The sequence below is a fragment of the Carettochelys insculpta genome, chromosome 1, assembly GCF_033958435.1.
Source record: "Carettochelys insculpta isolate YL-2023 chromosome 1, ASM3395843v1, whole genome shotgun sequence".
NCBI classification, from domain to species: domain Eukaryota; kingdom Metazoa; phylum Chordata; order Testudines; family Carettochelyidae; genus Carettochelys; species Carettochelys insculpta.
Genome location: NC_134137.1, coordinates 234,796,692 through 234,812,660, shown reverse-complemented (window position 1 = coordinate 234,812,660; position 15,969 = coordinate 234,796,692). Strand labels below are relative to the sequence as shown.

Sequence of the window (15,969 nt, the reverse complement as noted above, 5' to 3'; positions counted from 1 at the left end):
CTAGGGATGGAGACTCCACGACCTCCGTGTAAGTTAGTTATGTCCAGTGCTACCCTGCAAAACAACTGGCAAACAATCTTTCACATTTTTGAAGACTGTTATCAGGTCCCCTCAGTCTTTTTCTTCTCTCGACTAAAAATGTCCAATTTGTTCGATATTTCCTCATGGATAACGTTTCTGACAACTTTTACTCTGTTTTCTGCTCTCCTCTGGAAACTCTCCATTTTGTCCTCATCTTTCTTAAACAGTGATGCGAAAAACTGAACCCAGCCCTCCAGCTGAGGCCTCAGCAGTGCAAAGCAGAGTACGACAATTTCCTCTTCATTGTCTCATATGACAGTCTTGTTAGTAAAACTCAGAGTGACAGTTCCCTTATTCACAACAGCAGCACGGCTTTTCAGACTGTGATTCACTGTAACCCCCACCATTTTCTGTATTACTGCTGCGGAGTCAGGTTTTTTTAATTTATAGTTGATGTTTCTCTCCTGTCTTGTGCTTTGCACTTGTCTTTATTTATCAAGATCATTTTGAACTTTTATCCTACCTTCCAGAGAGCTTGTGAACCCCCCTCACCTCAACGTAATCCACAAGCTGTGCGAGCACATTCTCTACTCAATATCCAAGTCCTTTAGGAAAATATCCAATTGTAGCAGACTCAGGACAGGTTTGTTTTTTGTTCCTTTTTTATTCACAGGATCAGAGCAATTGCCAAGAGCACGGATAAAGCACCTGACAGCCTGCAGGCCGAGGTCTTACCTAAAGCTCAGAATTTCCCTCAATATTTCTGCTGACTCATCTTCTCCCATGCACCCTGCTTCTGGAGACAGACTTTTAGTCTCCTTCCCTGCAGACCCTGCCTCACCCTCTCTTCTACTTCTTCTTCAGTCACTCACTCAGACAGTGGACCAGTGGCTGAAGCACAAAGGGCATATGAGCACCAGGTAATACCATGCAATGCCAGCCAGAAACGCGCATGAGACTGTCCATTTTCAATATCAGGGGACACTGGAAACAAGCAGTCCGTGTCTATATTAGTGAGTGCTTTGAAAATATCCAGTGGAGTGTCTACACACAAAAGTTTTCTTTCAAAATTCAATGGCTCCTTTGGAAAGAATTCCTCCACTCCTGGTTCAGGAAGAGCGCCATCTTTCGAAAGCTTCTTTCATAAGAAATCATGTGTAGACGCTTCACAGGCCCTGATCTTTTGATCCCTGGCCCATTCGTTCCAAAGAGCGGGGCCTGTGAGGTCGCTCACTTTCGAAAGAGCAGATCACTGTTCTGATCAGCTTCTGTGTGTGTGGACGCGCTCTTTGAAAAAAGTTCTTTCAGAAGAGATCTTCCGGAAGGACATCTTTGGAAAGAACTCCGGAATGGAGATGTAGCCGACGTGGGCAGCGTTACCTCCTGGGCATGTACACACACTTCTTTCTTTATTTGTTTAGTTGGGCTAAACTGCACGATTAAAAAAACTGAATCACCATTAATCGCACTATTGATCAAGGGGCTGCAGAGTTCCCCACCCTGACATGAGTCTCTGCAGTGGCCATCTCAGCTGCGTGGCTGCCCATGGCGGGGGTTCCTGCAGCTCTGGGGATGCCCCCAGCTGGTGTTCCCATGACTGCTGGCAGGACTCCTAGACACAGGGATTCTGGGACTTCCCCACCTCCGAACCCGGTTCCAAGGGATGGGGCTGCTGGTGGGGCTCAGCACCCTATACAACTCTCACCCAAGGGCTGCTTGTGTCCCCCACATCCTGGCCAGGGTTTCCCATGGCTGGTTGTGCTGGCAGGGTTTGCACCCCACGCCATTCCCAGACATGGGGCTAGTGTGGTTCTCCCACTCCTGCCTTGATACTGTGAGACCCCTAATGCATTTTTCTAGGGCTGTCAATTAACAGTTAACATCCGCAAATAACATGAATAACATGTTAATTTTTTATCCCCTTAAATCTGTCCTGTATTAATTGCAGGCATTGATGTGTGTTAATGGACAGACGTAATATTTAGCATATCTGTCAAGTACATACCATGCAATACCAGTCACAAGTGTGCCAGGAGAATGTCTGTTTCCACTTTCAGGTGACATTGGAAACAAGCAGTGGGCAGCATTAGCTCTTGCAAATGTACACAAACTTCTTCATCTGAGCGATTGGCTGAACAGGAATTAGGACTGGGTGGCTCTGGTTTCTCTGTCCATTAGGTCTTATATTCTCGCAGTACGTTGGCTCCTGATTCGGTCTGTCTCTCCTCACCCACCCCCAGTTGCTCCCACTGGTTGGGAGTTCCAAGCAGCCCCAGCCCCCCATCTCCTTGCTCAACAAGTCGCAGTCTCTGCCCCCCATCTCGCTGTTCTAGTTCCCCACCTAGCTAATCCAGTCAGGCAGCCCCAGGTGCTTTATCCAGCCAGTTGCCCTCTCCCCCTCTTTCTCCCTGTCCCACTTTCTCTCCCCATCACACACCAGTCTCCATTGTTAGAATGTCCCACCATCACCTCCCCATGCGCAGAGCCGTCCCATACGTCTCGGATGATGCAGAGTGGCTGCCCCAGACCCTGCTTGGGGGCCCCAGGGCAGCCCCTCAACCATCCTGGAGTGTAGCTAAGTCACAGTGTGGCCCAGAGGATTACCTGGGGGAGCAGCCTGGCGTGGTTGCAGCCTGCTCTGCTCTGCCCTTCCTGCCCTCTGGCCCCTCTCACGCGGTCTCTGCAGTGGTGGGATCCGGAAGCTGCGTCTACACGTGCACGCTACTTCGAAGTAGCGGCAGTAACTTCGAAATAGCGCCCGTCGCGGCTACACGTGTTCGGTGCTATTTCGAAGTTGAAATCGACGTTAGGCAGCGAGACGTCGAAGTCGCTAACCCCATGAGGGGATGGGAATAGCGCCCTACTTCGACGTTCAACATCGAAGTAGGGACGTGTAGACAATCCGCGTCCCGCAACATCGAAATAGCGGGGTCCTCCATGGCGGCCATCAGCTGGGGGGTTGAGAGATACTCTCTCTCCAGCCCTTGCGGGGCTCTGTGGTCACCGTGTGCAGCAGCCCTTAGCCCAGGGCTTCTGGCTGCTGCTGCTGCAGCTGGGGGTCCGTGCTGCATATACAGGGTCTGCAACTAGTTGTTGGCTCTGTGTATCTTGCACTGTTTAATGAAAGTGTGTCTGGGAGGGGCCCTTTAAGGGAGCGACTTGCTGTTGAGTCCGCCCCGTGACCCTGTCTGCAGCTGTGCCTGGCTCCCTTATTTCGATGTGTGCTACTTTGGCGTGTAGACGTACCCTCGCAGCGCCTATTTCGATGTTGGGCTGAGCAACGTCGAAGTTGAACATCGACGTTGCCGGCCCTGGAGGACGTGTAGACGTTATTCATCGAAATAGGCTATTTCGATGTCGCTACTTCGAAATTAGCTATTTTGATGTAGTGTGCACGTGTAGACGTAGCCGGAGTGTCCCAGCAGCCTGCTCTGCTCTGCCCTTCCCTGCCCTCTCCCAGCCCCTTGCCCTTGGCTTCACTGCAGCAGCAGGAAGTGAGGCCCTAGTGTGGAGAAGTGGAGCCCAGTGGACTGGGAGAGCGTGGTGGGGGGAGGTGGAAGAGACTGAGCTACCTCTGCAGCTCCCACCAGTGCAGTGACTTGGGGGGGGGCAAACCCCTGATGCTGCCCCTCGCCAGCCCCTAGTGATCCCCCAGCTCCATTACTCAGGGGACGAGGTGGGAAGGGGAGGGGCAGAGCAGGAGCAGGGCCGGGGCAATAGTGGAGCAGGGACAAGATGGAGGGGGCAGGGCTTGCGGGGGGGGTTAACCTGGGTCCCAGCTGTGGTGTACTCAGGAATGGGGTTGCCCCAAACTTTGCGCCCCGCAAGCGGTGACAGACTTGCCCCTTGTCCCAGTGTACTCCAGTCATTCACTCCAGTCTGGTTCTCTCCCCTGCTGAATTCAGTTCAGGTCCCTTCCACCCTGTGGTGCCTGGAGGCAAAAGTGGAAGTTGGTTTCCCTGGGACAGAGCACCCTGATTTGTCCTGCAAGAAAGTACTTAGAGGAGAAGCCCAGCAGGTGGGGTGGGATAAAGAGTTAAGTACCTGTCAGCCCAAATCTGATGCCACAGGAAGGACTCCCCACTGGGGGCAGAGTGGGAAGGAGGAAAATGGCCTATTCAGCTCAGTTACTGAATGCCCTCCAGGAAGGGACAGCTCTGTTCCCCTCAGTCCTGACAAGAGGGCCAAAGACAGAGGATCCTGTAAACAGACTGCATGTGTTTTGTAGGTGTTGTTTTTATGTGAGGTGAAACTTTGTGGTGTGTAAAATAACTCTGATTCTTGAAAAGGGCACAGTAATCCGGACAGGTTGAACCATTCCTGTGGTTATCAGATTTGGGAAAGCAGGATTCTTTCGAAGATGGGGTTTACTTTCATAACAGCAGCATCTACACTGCTTTTCTTCTTTCAAAAGAAGCTCTTTCAAAATAAGAATATGTAAATGAGGTGTCAAATATGCAAATCATGTGCATTTTCAATTTCCCTCATGTGCATGGCTCTTTCAAAAGAGGAGTGAAAGTGTAGATGCCCCGTGAGTGATTGGCTGAACAGGAAATAGGACTGAGTGGACTTGCAGATTCCAAAGATTTACATTCTTTTGTTTTTGAGGGCAGTTTAGCAAACAAAAACCCTCCATATGTATGTTGTGCCTTCACAATAAAGAGCTTACACTTCAGTACTTGTGGTCAGAGGCAAATTGAAAAATATACTTTCTTACTGTCAATGAGTGCTGTATGCTTTATGCTGTGAGTATGCTGTATGCTGTATGAGTGCTGTATGCTTTGAATTATGTGTTACAACTGAAATCAATATTAACAATGTAGAAAAAAAACAAAATATTTATTACATTTCACTTGGCCTTCTATTGTTTAATTTTTATAATTGTGAGTATCAGAAAACCTCAGTAAACACACTCACCAGTGATTAAACAAGAACACACTGAAGCCCTCCTAAAGATAGGTCAGAATGATGGGGTGATGGATGGAGATGTTCTGATCAACACAACATACACCAGGGAAAGGGCGGTAATGAACCACATGAGACAGGCGGTACACAACTCGTTAATATCAGAGTATAAAAGGAGTCTTTTTTTTGGTCTCAGGGGGAGTGGCCATCGTAAAGTTTGCTCATGTGCAGGTGAAATTACAGACACTGATCCAGGGAACTAGTTCTGTACTTTGTCAGCAACAAACCCAGCCCTCGCAATGACCCGAATCTACAGTTTTTTTGGACAGTTTGACTGCGGCCTCTTTCACAGAGCTGGGCAACACACCAAGTGAAAACCTACGCAGCCAACACCCCTGGGAGGAAGGGAAGTGTCATCTCCATTTTACACAAGGGGAAACCAGCCTGGGAACACTGTGGCCAAAACTATCCAACTCCACTGATTCTGGGAGCCCAGTTTGAGACACCCACATCCTGGTTTTCCCGTGTACTGAGGCTTGTGCAGCACGTCTCCCACGGACCTCAGCGTACAGCACAGAGTGCTCAGCTCTTCTGCAGATCGGACACTCACAGTCTCAATGGCCACCCATCAAAGGAGGAACACGTCATTAGTGACCAGCTGTGAAATGTTTGGCGTCAGTGACTTGCCAGGTTTGACGGCGGAACTCTGTGGCAGAGGCAGGGATAGAATCAATTTTCCCCAGGGCAGCATTCACCTGCCCTAACAAGAGACCTCCACCCTGTGTCTGCAGCCCCCTGCCTCACACACAGCACACTGGAAAGTATCAGAGGTGTAGCCGAGCTAGTCTGTATCTTCAAAAACAACAAGAATTTCTGTGGCACCTTATAAACTAATGTAGGGAATGTGGCAGAAGGAATGCAGTGCTGCTGAAGGCTGGGAGGAATGAGTCTCCCAGAGGTCATCTGCATGAGAATGCAAAAGGTGTGCATGTGTGATACCTTTTCAGGCAAAGCCTAATGGGTAGCAAGTAAGCCATGAGATTTGGTCTATTGTAAACATGTAGTTGTAAAATCACAATTTAAGCTGACACTTAAGGTGGGAGTTGTGAGATCTCACCAATGCTCTGGGTTGTTGTGGGGGGACAGGGCAGTCGCCTTAGCTGTGTAAGACATTGATTACACAGGGCTCCCTGGTTTAAAGCATTGCGAGAGAGAAGGGGAGGGGTATGGGTTGAGCCAGCTTGCTGAGTGCCTTGGCCCTGCCTATGCCTTGGCCATATAGCTATAAGCCTGGCTTGACTAACCCTCCCCACCTGTTAAAAGATAGAGCTGGGTACTAGGGTGTTTTTGAAACCCCACAAGAGTTGAACCCGGCCCTTCTGGCAGGCATCTGGCGTTAACAGAAGGGTTACATAAGTGGGGGCTCGTCCGGGATATCTTTGGCTGGGTAGTACCCCTCGCAAGCGCATATATATATATATATATATATAACATTGTAAGAAGCAGTTGTTGTTGCGGGATAAGTTAGAGTTTATACCATGGCTGGCCGTATGCTAGAAGAGTGGTGTGAGGAGTTGGGTATTGACCCTAGAAATTGTCTATTAGTTTTAGGGATACCTGAGGGTATGGAAGATGGCCCGATTGAGGCCCTTCTAACAAAAGCCATTGATTCTCTAACGACGTGTCGCATACGGGGGCGTAGACCTCAAGTAGACGACAAAGCATTTGTGGTGATATGTGAATTGCCAGTAGCTGTGGACTCTTTGCAGATCCCAAGTGAGATAAAGATTCCCACTGGCACTTTGAAAGTTGTGATCGCCAAGGCCTTTGCAACAGGCCCCGCTTCACATGCTGTATTTGAGGAGAAGATGACAGCCTTTTTGGCACAGGAAGGAAAGACTATGGCTGACGTGTCAAGTCTACTGAGTGCTGAACCATCGGCCCCTGGCCCTTCTATGGATGTATGGGCCAAAGCTTTGGGACAAGCATTGGAGAAGGTCCTGCAACCTCCTCATGAATCTAGTTCATACCGTAAGTTACGCTTATTTTCGGGTGGTGCGGTCTCAATACCCGGGGAAGAAGCGTTTGAACCCTGGTTAGAACATACCACTGAAATGCTCCGAGAGTGGGCAGTACCTGAAGTTGAGAAGAGAAGGCGACTGATAGAGAGTCTCCGGGGTCCCGCACTGGATGTCATTCGGACGTTGAAGCTGGGTAATCCGGAGGCTAGTGCAAATGACTGCTTAGAAGCTCTCAATCATGCCTTTGGGAGGACTGAAGATTCGGAGGAAGTTTATTGCAAATTCTTGAGCACCAGACAACAGAGAGGCGAAAAGTTATCAACCTATGTTCAGAGGTTGGAGAAACTACTGCAGAGAGTTGTCTTGCATGGAGCCATCACAGCGGAGCAAATGGATCGAACTCGAGTGTCCCAAATTGTGAGGGGAGCGCAATACCAGCACCCAATCCTATTCCACCTTCGGTTAAGGGAACGACTGGCGGCCCCACCCAGCTATTCGCGATTGATTAAAGAGATCCAAGAAGAGGAAGAAAGGCAGGCCACCAGTGAGAGCAGGGACACTCAACCATCCAAACATGGCAGCACGGCCCCCTCGCAACTCTCCAAAACATTGATGGTGAACGGTGGAGAGGAGCTTGCCCAAAGAGTGCAAGACCTGATGGTGCAGGTGGACGAACTGAGGGGTGCTGTAGGTTCAGCCCGGGCACCAGGGAGTGGTGAACAGCTAGCAGCAGCAGTCCATAAGATTGGGCTCAGGACAGCTACTTCTGCAGGCCGGCCAAGTAAAGGATCCTTCTTCTGCTACAAATGTGGTCAGGAAGGACACACTGCAGCAAGATGTCGAAATAAGGAAGATCCAACACTGGTGTACCAAAAGCTGAGGGCCACCTGGGAAAAGTCAGGAAACGGCTACAGGGTCTGGGAAAGGAGCCGCCCACACCCTCGGGAAGCGAGGGCTCCCCTAGAAGAGACAGACCCACGGCTTTCCCACGAGGACTAATAGGACCTAGAGCAGAAGTCAATGTGAAAATAGAAGGGGTGGAATGTACAGCCGTCCTTGATACAGGGTCTCAAGTGACGATCATATTCCAGTCATTCTATCAACAAAGGCTTGGGCACCTGCCTATCCAGCCATTGACAGGTCTTGGCCTGTGTGGACTCAGCCTGAATGAATACCCCTATGCGGGGTATATCATCGTGCACCTAGAGTTCCCAGAAGATGTGGCAGGGGTAAGAGAGGAGGTGGACACAGTTGCCTTAATATGCCCTGACCCCAAGGGGATCTCTGACGTGTCGGTGCTCATAGGGACCAACTCCAGTCTCTTTAAAGTACTGGCAGAATATTGCAGACGACGGGCCGGGGACCAATACCTGAGCACCCTGATGATTCATGCACTTTGTGCTGAAGCCTACAAAAAATTTGAGGATTCTAAACAGGAGTTGCCTGAACTACCAGTGGGTACCCTGAGGTATGCGGGCACAACTCCCATAGTAGTGCCTGCAAGGACAGAGCAAGAGGTGCTCACTAGGAGTACCTGGCTAAAGAGCAGCGGAGGGACTCTAGCTATGGTAGAGCAACCAGCTGATGGAGGCCTTCCTGAAGGAGTGCTGGTTCCCAGTGGAGTTATAGCCTTACCTGCTGAAGCCCAGGAAGAGGTGACTATACTAATCGCTAATGAGACGAGTCGTGATATTGTTGTAAAGCGAGGGCAAAAGATAGCAGACCTTTTTGAGCCCGATGCAGTGGTAAAGCCCCAGTGTGGTACTCCGGCCCCAACGATAGATCCAGAAAAATTCGACTTTGGAGGTTCACCACTGTCTGAGGAATGGAAGATGCGGTTAAGGGAAAAGCTTTGCATGAGAACAAAGGTATTCTCACTGCATGAGTGGGATGTGGGATGTGCAAAAGGGGTTGAACATAACATCAGGCTGCATGATTCTCGACCCTTCCGGGAGAGATCTAGGAAGATTGCCCTTTCTGAGATGGAAGATGTGCGACAGCATCTTCAAGAGCTGGCAGAGAATGGCATCATTACAGAGTCCCGCAGCCCATATGCTTCACCCATTGTTGTGGTCCATAAAAAGAATGGAAAAATCCGGATGTGTATTGATTACCACACCCTAAACAGCCGTACGGTGACTGACCAGTACACTATGCCTCGGATCCAAGATGCCTTAGACTGCCTGCTAGGAAGCCAGTGGTTCTCAGTTTTAGATCTTCGAAGTGGATACTATCAGATTCCTTTGGAGGAAGAAGCTACAGAGAAGACGGCCTTCATCTGCCCATTAGGATTCTACCAGTTTGAACGCATGCCACAAGGGATTTCCAGGGCACCAGCCACATTCCAGCGTCTTATGGAGAAAGTTGTAGGAGACATGAACCTACTGCAAGTCTTTGTTTACTTGGATGACCTGATCGTATTCAGAAGAACATTGGAGGAGCATGAAGAAAGACTTCTTAAGGTCCTCGACCGGTTGGAGGCCTATGGGTTGAAACTTTCTATTGACAAATGCCAGTTTTGTAGAACGTCGGTGAAGTATGTGGGTCACATTGTGTCCCAGGAAGGTGTGAGTACTGATCCAGACAAAATAGAGGCACTGGTCACATGGCCACGTCCCAACAATTACCGAGAGCTTAAAACCTTTCTTGGATTTAGTGGATATTACCGTAGATTTGTGGAACATTATGCGTCCATTATCAAGCCTTTGAATGATCTCACTCGTGGATACCCGCTCAACAAGAGCAAGGCTAAGACCAAGGGTAAGGGGGGCCCTCAAGACTGCCAGGGCAGAAGTGCCGTGGCCCTCTAGAGCCTTTTGGATCACAATGGGATGAGAGGTGTGAGAAAGCTTTCCGAGAGATCATTAACTGCCTAACTCATGCTCCAGTCCTCGTGTTTGCTGACCCAAACAAACCCTTTATCTTGCATACGGATGCCAGTTTGGAAGGGTTAGGGGCGGTGTTATACCAAGACGTGGACAGCAAACATAGGCCTGTGGCCTTCGCTAGCTGAGGATTGTCTGACAGTGAGACCCGTTACCCGATCCACAATCTGGAGTTCTTGGCCTTGAAGTGGGCCATCACTGAGAAGTTTCGTGACTACCTATATGGCGCTAAGTTCCAAGTATGGACAGACAACAATCCATTGACATATGTATTGACAAGTGCTAAGCTGGACGCCACTGGGCAGAGATGGGTGGCTGCCTTGGCCAGCTACGAGTTCAGCCTACAGTACCGATCGGGCAGAAGCAACATTGACGCCGATGCATTGTCACGACGCCCACAGCCACAAGAGATTTCTGAGATTCCTCTAGATGGAGTAAGAGCCATTTGCAATGGAAGTTATCACAAGCCCCAGGCCCCTGAGAGTTGCATTGCTGAAACTCTAGGTTTACCACCCGAGAGTGTGCCGTCGGCCTCTGTGAACTATATTGCGTTGGATCAATCGCCATTGCCTAGGCTCAATGCAGCAGACTGGCAAAAAGCCCAGTTGCAAGATGCCGACATCCGTGACACCCTACTCGCAAAAAGAGAGGGGCAAGACCCTTGAACCATTGTTCCCTCCACTCCGGGAAGTAAAATACTACTAAGGGAGTGGAACAAACTGAGACTGATACAGGGTGTGCTGCACCGGTTCACCGTAGATCCATTGCAAAATCGACGAACACAACTGGTACTACCGACCGAGTACAGGGTTCTGGCCATGAGGGCTCTGCATGATGATTTCGGACATTTGGGTATGGAAAGAACACTTGAGCTTCTCCGGAATAGGTTCTATTGGCCCCGGATGGCTGAGGATGTACGCAGGAAATGTGAGACGTGTGCTCGATGTGTTCAACACAAAACTCTGCCCACTAGAGCAGCCTATCTGCAGAGCATCATGACCAGCAAACCCTTGGAACTGGTATGCATTGACTTCTTGTCTCTGGAGCTGGATAGGAAGAATATTGGAAACATCTTAGTGGTAACTGATCACTTTACCCGATACGCTCAAGCCTACCCCACACGGGACCAGAGAGCCACCACTGTGGCACGGGTATTGTGGGAAAAGTACTTCTCAGTGTTTGGACTCCCAACTCGGATACACTCTGACCAAGGGCGAGACTTTGAAAGTCAACTCTTAAAGGAGGTGCTAAGAGTGGCAGGAATAAAGAAGTCCAGGACAACCCCTTACCACCCACAAGGGGACCCTCAGCCAGAACGGTTTAACCGAACCTTATTAGATATGCTGGGGACATTGCGCCCGGAGCAGAAAGCGGCCTGGAGTCAACATGTTGCTTTTTTGGTGCATGCCTTCAATGCCACAAAGAATGATGCTACGGGAACCACCCCGTATTTGCTAATGTTTGGATGAGAGCCCAGACTACCAATAGACTTGTGTTTCGGGGTGTCAGGGGATGGGGAAGGCTATGAGACACATTTGCAGTATGTTTCCCGACTAAAGGAAAAGCTGCGGGATGCCTACCGTTTGGCTACGGCAGCTGCCCGCAGGAACACAGATCGTAACAAACACCAGTATGATGCAAGAGTGTGCCCTCAGGAGCTCCAACCTGGGGACCGAGTTCTCCTGCGGAATCTAGGGGTTGCTGGTAAACACAAGATTGCCGATAGATGGAAGGCAACACCCTACCTGGTGGTGGAAAGACTTAAGGACCTACCTGTTTACAAGATTAAACCTGAGAGCGGATCAGGGCCAATGAAGACCGTACATAGGAATCTCCTACTGCCTGTGGGAGAGTTGGTTGGTGCATCTGCAGAGATGGACTATGACGTACGACCAGGTGCAAGGTCACATCCATTACCCAACACAGGCAGTGGGTGCAGTGGAGATGATCTTCCCTTATACAGCACCTTCGAGAGTGATTCTGAAGAGAATGAGATTCCCATGGAACACCCTAGAGTGGGAACCAGATCCCAGAGTCTATTGCAGGAACCTGGGGAAAGGGCAACACCTTTGGCACTGAATCCCAGAGCAGAAGTGTTTAGGCCCCGGCCTGGGGACCCTCCTTCCACAACAAGACTAGTCTGGGATGATGAACCTGCCCCAACTGCCGACAGTTTGGAGGAGAACCAGGCATGTGCAGCTACACCCCCATTAGCTGACGGAGACATTTTTGTCCAGGATATCCCAGTCTGTGAGCAAGAGACACAAGGACCAACGCGGGTGGAGGGGGAGTCCCCGGGTGGATGCCCCTTGCCCCTGCTGCCAGAGGAGGACCCTGCCCCTGTTATCCCCATCCCCATCCTCAATAGGTGAGATAGAGCCATAAAGCCCATAAACAGACTAACTTATGAGGCACCTGGAGTACTTGTAGAAGCCATAGTGAGCTTTCTCAGGCCATTAGAGGGGAATTCATGTGGATGTTATAGTCGAAACAGTGTTTTGCCGGGACGTCAAATTCTCAGCTGGGGGGAGGATGTAGGGAATGTGGCAGAAGGAATGCAGTGCTGCTGAAGGCTGGGAGGAATGAGTCTCCCAGAGGTCATCTGCATGAGAATGCAAAAGGTGTGCATGTGTGATACCTTTTCAGGCAAAGCCTAATGGGTAGCAAGTAAGCCATGAGATTTGGTCTATTGTAAACATGTAGTTGTAAAATCACAATTTAAGCTGACACTTAAGGTGGGAGTTGTGAGATCTCACCAATGCTCTGGGTTGTTGTGGGGGGACAGGGCAGTCGCCTTAGCTGTGTAAGACATTGATTACACAGGGCTCCCTGGTTTAAAGCATTGTGAGAGAGGAGGGGAGGGGTATGGGTTGAGCCAGCTTGCTGAGTGCCTTGGCCCTGCCTATGCCTTGGCCATATAGCTATAAGCCTGGCTTGACTAACCCTCCCCACCTGTTAAAAGATAGAGCTGGGTACTAGGGTGTTTTTGAAACCCCACAAGAGTTGAACCCGGCCCTTCTGGCAGGCATCTGGCGTTAACAGAAGGGTTACACTAACATATTTTGGAGCACACAGTAAAGCTTCTGCAACAAACAAGGCAAGGACTTTACAGACAAGAGACGCCACAGCCCTGAGTCAGAGCTCTGTCTGTCTCGTGCACTGAAAGAGGCAGGAGGCAGTTACAAGCTCTCATGCAATGAAAGCGCGTATCTCAATGCACCTGTAAGATGGGCCCCAATGAAGTTGCAAAGATCATTTGAATTCTGCCATTTCCTTATTTCCTCCTGCTGAGATTTGCAGCTGTGCTGTTCCCACCAGGAATGTTTTGTGCACGGTTCCCTCGGATTTCCACAGGAGGTCCGAATAACAGGAGATGGGGATGAGGAGGTTTTGTTGGAGGATTCGGCAGAGCTCATGGACACTGAGTTCCATTCCGGACTCTGGGGAGGGCGGTGCCTGAGTGATCTCAGACCCTTCTTCCCTCCTGTCACAGCCCCTCACCCTTCTGCCCTGTGCCACCTGTCCCTGCCCATCCTGCCTCTTCCCCATCCCTTGAACTCTGCCAGCTGCATTCTCCTGATCTACCCAGTTCCAGTCTCTGCTCCTCAAGCTTCTCATTCTTGTCCCAGGCTCCACTGACTTCCTGAGAAGACTGCAATACGTTGGTGACCGACCAGAAAACACTATCCTAACAACCATGGATGTAGAGGCTCTGTATACCAACATCCCACTCAAAGATGGAATAAATGCTGTCCGGAACAGTATCCCTGATGATGCTACAGCACATCTGGCGGCTGAGCTCTGCAACTTTATACTCACACACAACTATTTCAGATTCGGTGACAATATGTACCTTCAAATCAGCGGCACAGCTATGGGTACCCGCATGGCCCCTCAATATGCCAATATTTTCATGGCTGACCTAGAACAACGCTTCCTCAACTCTCGTCCACTAACACCCTGGCTCTATTTACGCTACATTGACGACATCTTCATCATCTGGACCCATGGGAAGGAGACTCTGGAGGAATTCCACTGGGACTTCAACAACTTCCACCCCAACATCAAGCTCAGCCTGGACCAATCTACACAGGAGATCCACTTCCTTGACACTACCGTGCTTATACACAATGGACACATCAATACCACCCTGTACCGTAAACCCACTGACCCCTACGCCTACCTTCATGCCTCCAGCTTCCATCCCAGACACACCACACGATCCATCGTTTACAGCCAAGCACTTAGATATAACCGCATTTGTTCCAACCCCTCCGACAGAGACAAACACCTACAGCATCTGCACCAAGCATTCTTGAGACTGCAATACCCACCTGAGGAAGTGAGAAAACAAATCAACAGAGCCAGACGTGTGCCACGAAGCCTCCTGCTACAGGACAAGCCCAAGAAAGAAACCAACAGAACACCACTAGCCATCACCTACAGTCCTCAGCTAAAACCTCTACAGCGCATCATCAAGGATCTACAACCCATCCTGGACAATGATCCCACACTTTCACAGGCCTTGGGAGGCAGGCCTATCATTGCTCACAGACAACCTGCCAACCTAAAACAAATCCTAACAAGCAACTATACACTGCACCACAGTCACTCTATCTCAGGGACCCATCCATGCAACAAACCTCGTTGCCAGCTCTGCCCACATATACACACCAGTAACATCATTACAGGACCTAACCAGATCAGCCACACCATCGTGGGTTCATTCAGCTGCATATCTACCAATGTAATTTATGCCATCATGTGCCAGCAATGCCCCTCTGCCATATACATCGGACAAACTGGACAGTCTCTATGTAAAAGAATAAATGCACACAAATCAGACATCAGAAATGGCAATATACAAAAACCCATAGGAGAGCACTTCAATCTCCCAGGACACACAGTAGCAGATTTAAAAGTAGCTATCCTGCAGCAAAGAAATTTCAAGACCAGACTCCAAAGAGAAATTGCTGAGCTACAATTCATCTGCAAATTCAATACCCTCAGCTCAGGATTAAACAAAGACTGTGAATGGCTGGCTAAATACAAAAGCAGCTTCCCCTCTCTTGGAGTTCACACCTCCAGATCTACTGATGACAATACAACTCAGCCTTTCTGACTGAGCTGGCCTCGTTATCCCCAGCCTTGCTCTGGCCTATTTATACCTGGCCTTGCAGATTTCCAGGACCAGCATCTGAAGAAGTGAGTTAACTCACAAAAGCTCATGCTCTAAACTTTTCTGTTAGTCTATAAGGTGCCACAGGACACTTCGTTGCTGCTACAGATCCAGACTAACACAGCTACCCCTCTGATACTTGACAAGATTGTGCTGGAGCATTTGGCAAATATTTGCTGACAGCAAATCTCCGGGTGCAGGTTCCATTCCAGGCTCTGGAGAGATACACGCTCTGGTGGTGACTGACCTTCTCCTGTTCTCTGAAACCCAACACCATCCACCCAGTCCCCTCCATCCTGTCCCTGTCCTGTCTCTTCCCCATCCCTCTTCGTGTCCCACTCCCATTGTCCTTCTCTAGCCAGTTCCAGGCTCCACTTCTCAATCGTCTCCGTCCCAGTCTCATTGCCCAGGAAGTCCTAGACTTCACCTCTGGCTTCTCCAGCCAAGTCTCTGTTTTCCCCCTTTCCCTCTGCTGCCCTGCCCCTCTGGGGTCCTCAGCTGATCTGTTTCTCAATCCACTACTGCCTTGGTTTGTCCTGTCTGCCCCAGCCCCACTGTCCCTCCCTGGAAGTCTCATCCAACCTCAGGGCTTCTCTCCATGAACACTTGTTAGGGTGTAAATTTACCCCACACTCTCTTGCTGCACACCAAGGCTGCGTCTACGTGGCAGCACTCTTCCGAAAGAAGACATTTCAAAATAGCTATTTTACAATATCTTATTTTGAACTGACACAACCACACACACAAATGTGTTTTGAAACACCCCAACTAAGTCGAAATGGCATTTCCAGGTCCATGGTGATATTTTGCAATTGTGCCACTGGAGGCCGTTGTGGCTTATTTAGAAATAGCACCGTAGCGGGTACAAGCAGCGTGTGCATTGTTTGGACACTACCAAAGTTATTTCAGAATAACTGCTGTTATTTCAAGGTAACTTTGCTGCGCAGACACAGCCCAG

The 15,969-nt window shown here is 49.8% G+C and overlaps 1 protein-coding gene across 1 annotated transcript in view; it reads right to left on the bottom strand.

Moving 5' to 3' along the window:
- The window catches only part of LOC142013733 (scavenger receptor cysteine-rich type 1 protein M130-like), a 114,325-nt gene that overhangs the window by 17,016 nt on the left and 81,340 nt on the right, over positions 1-15,969 (bottom strand). The window lies entirely within an intron of this gene.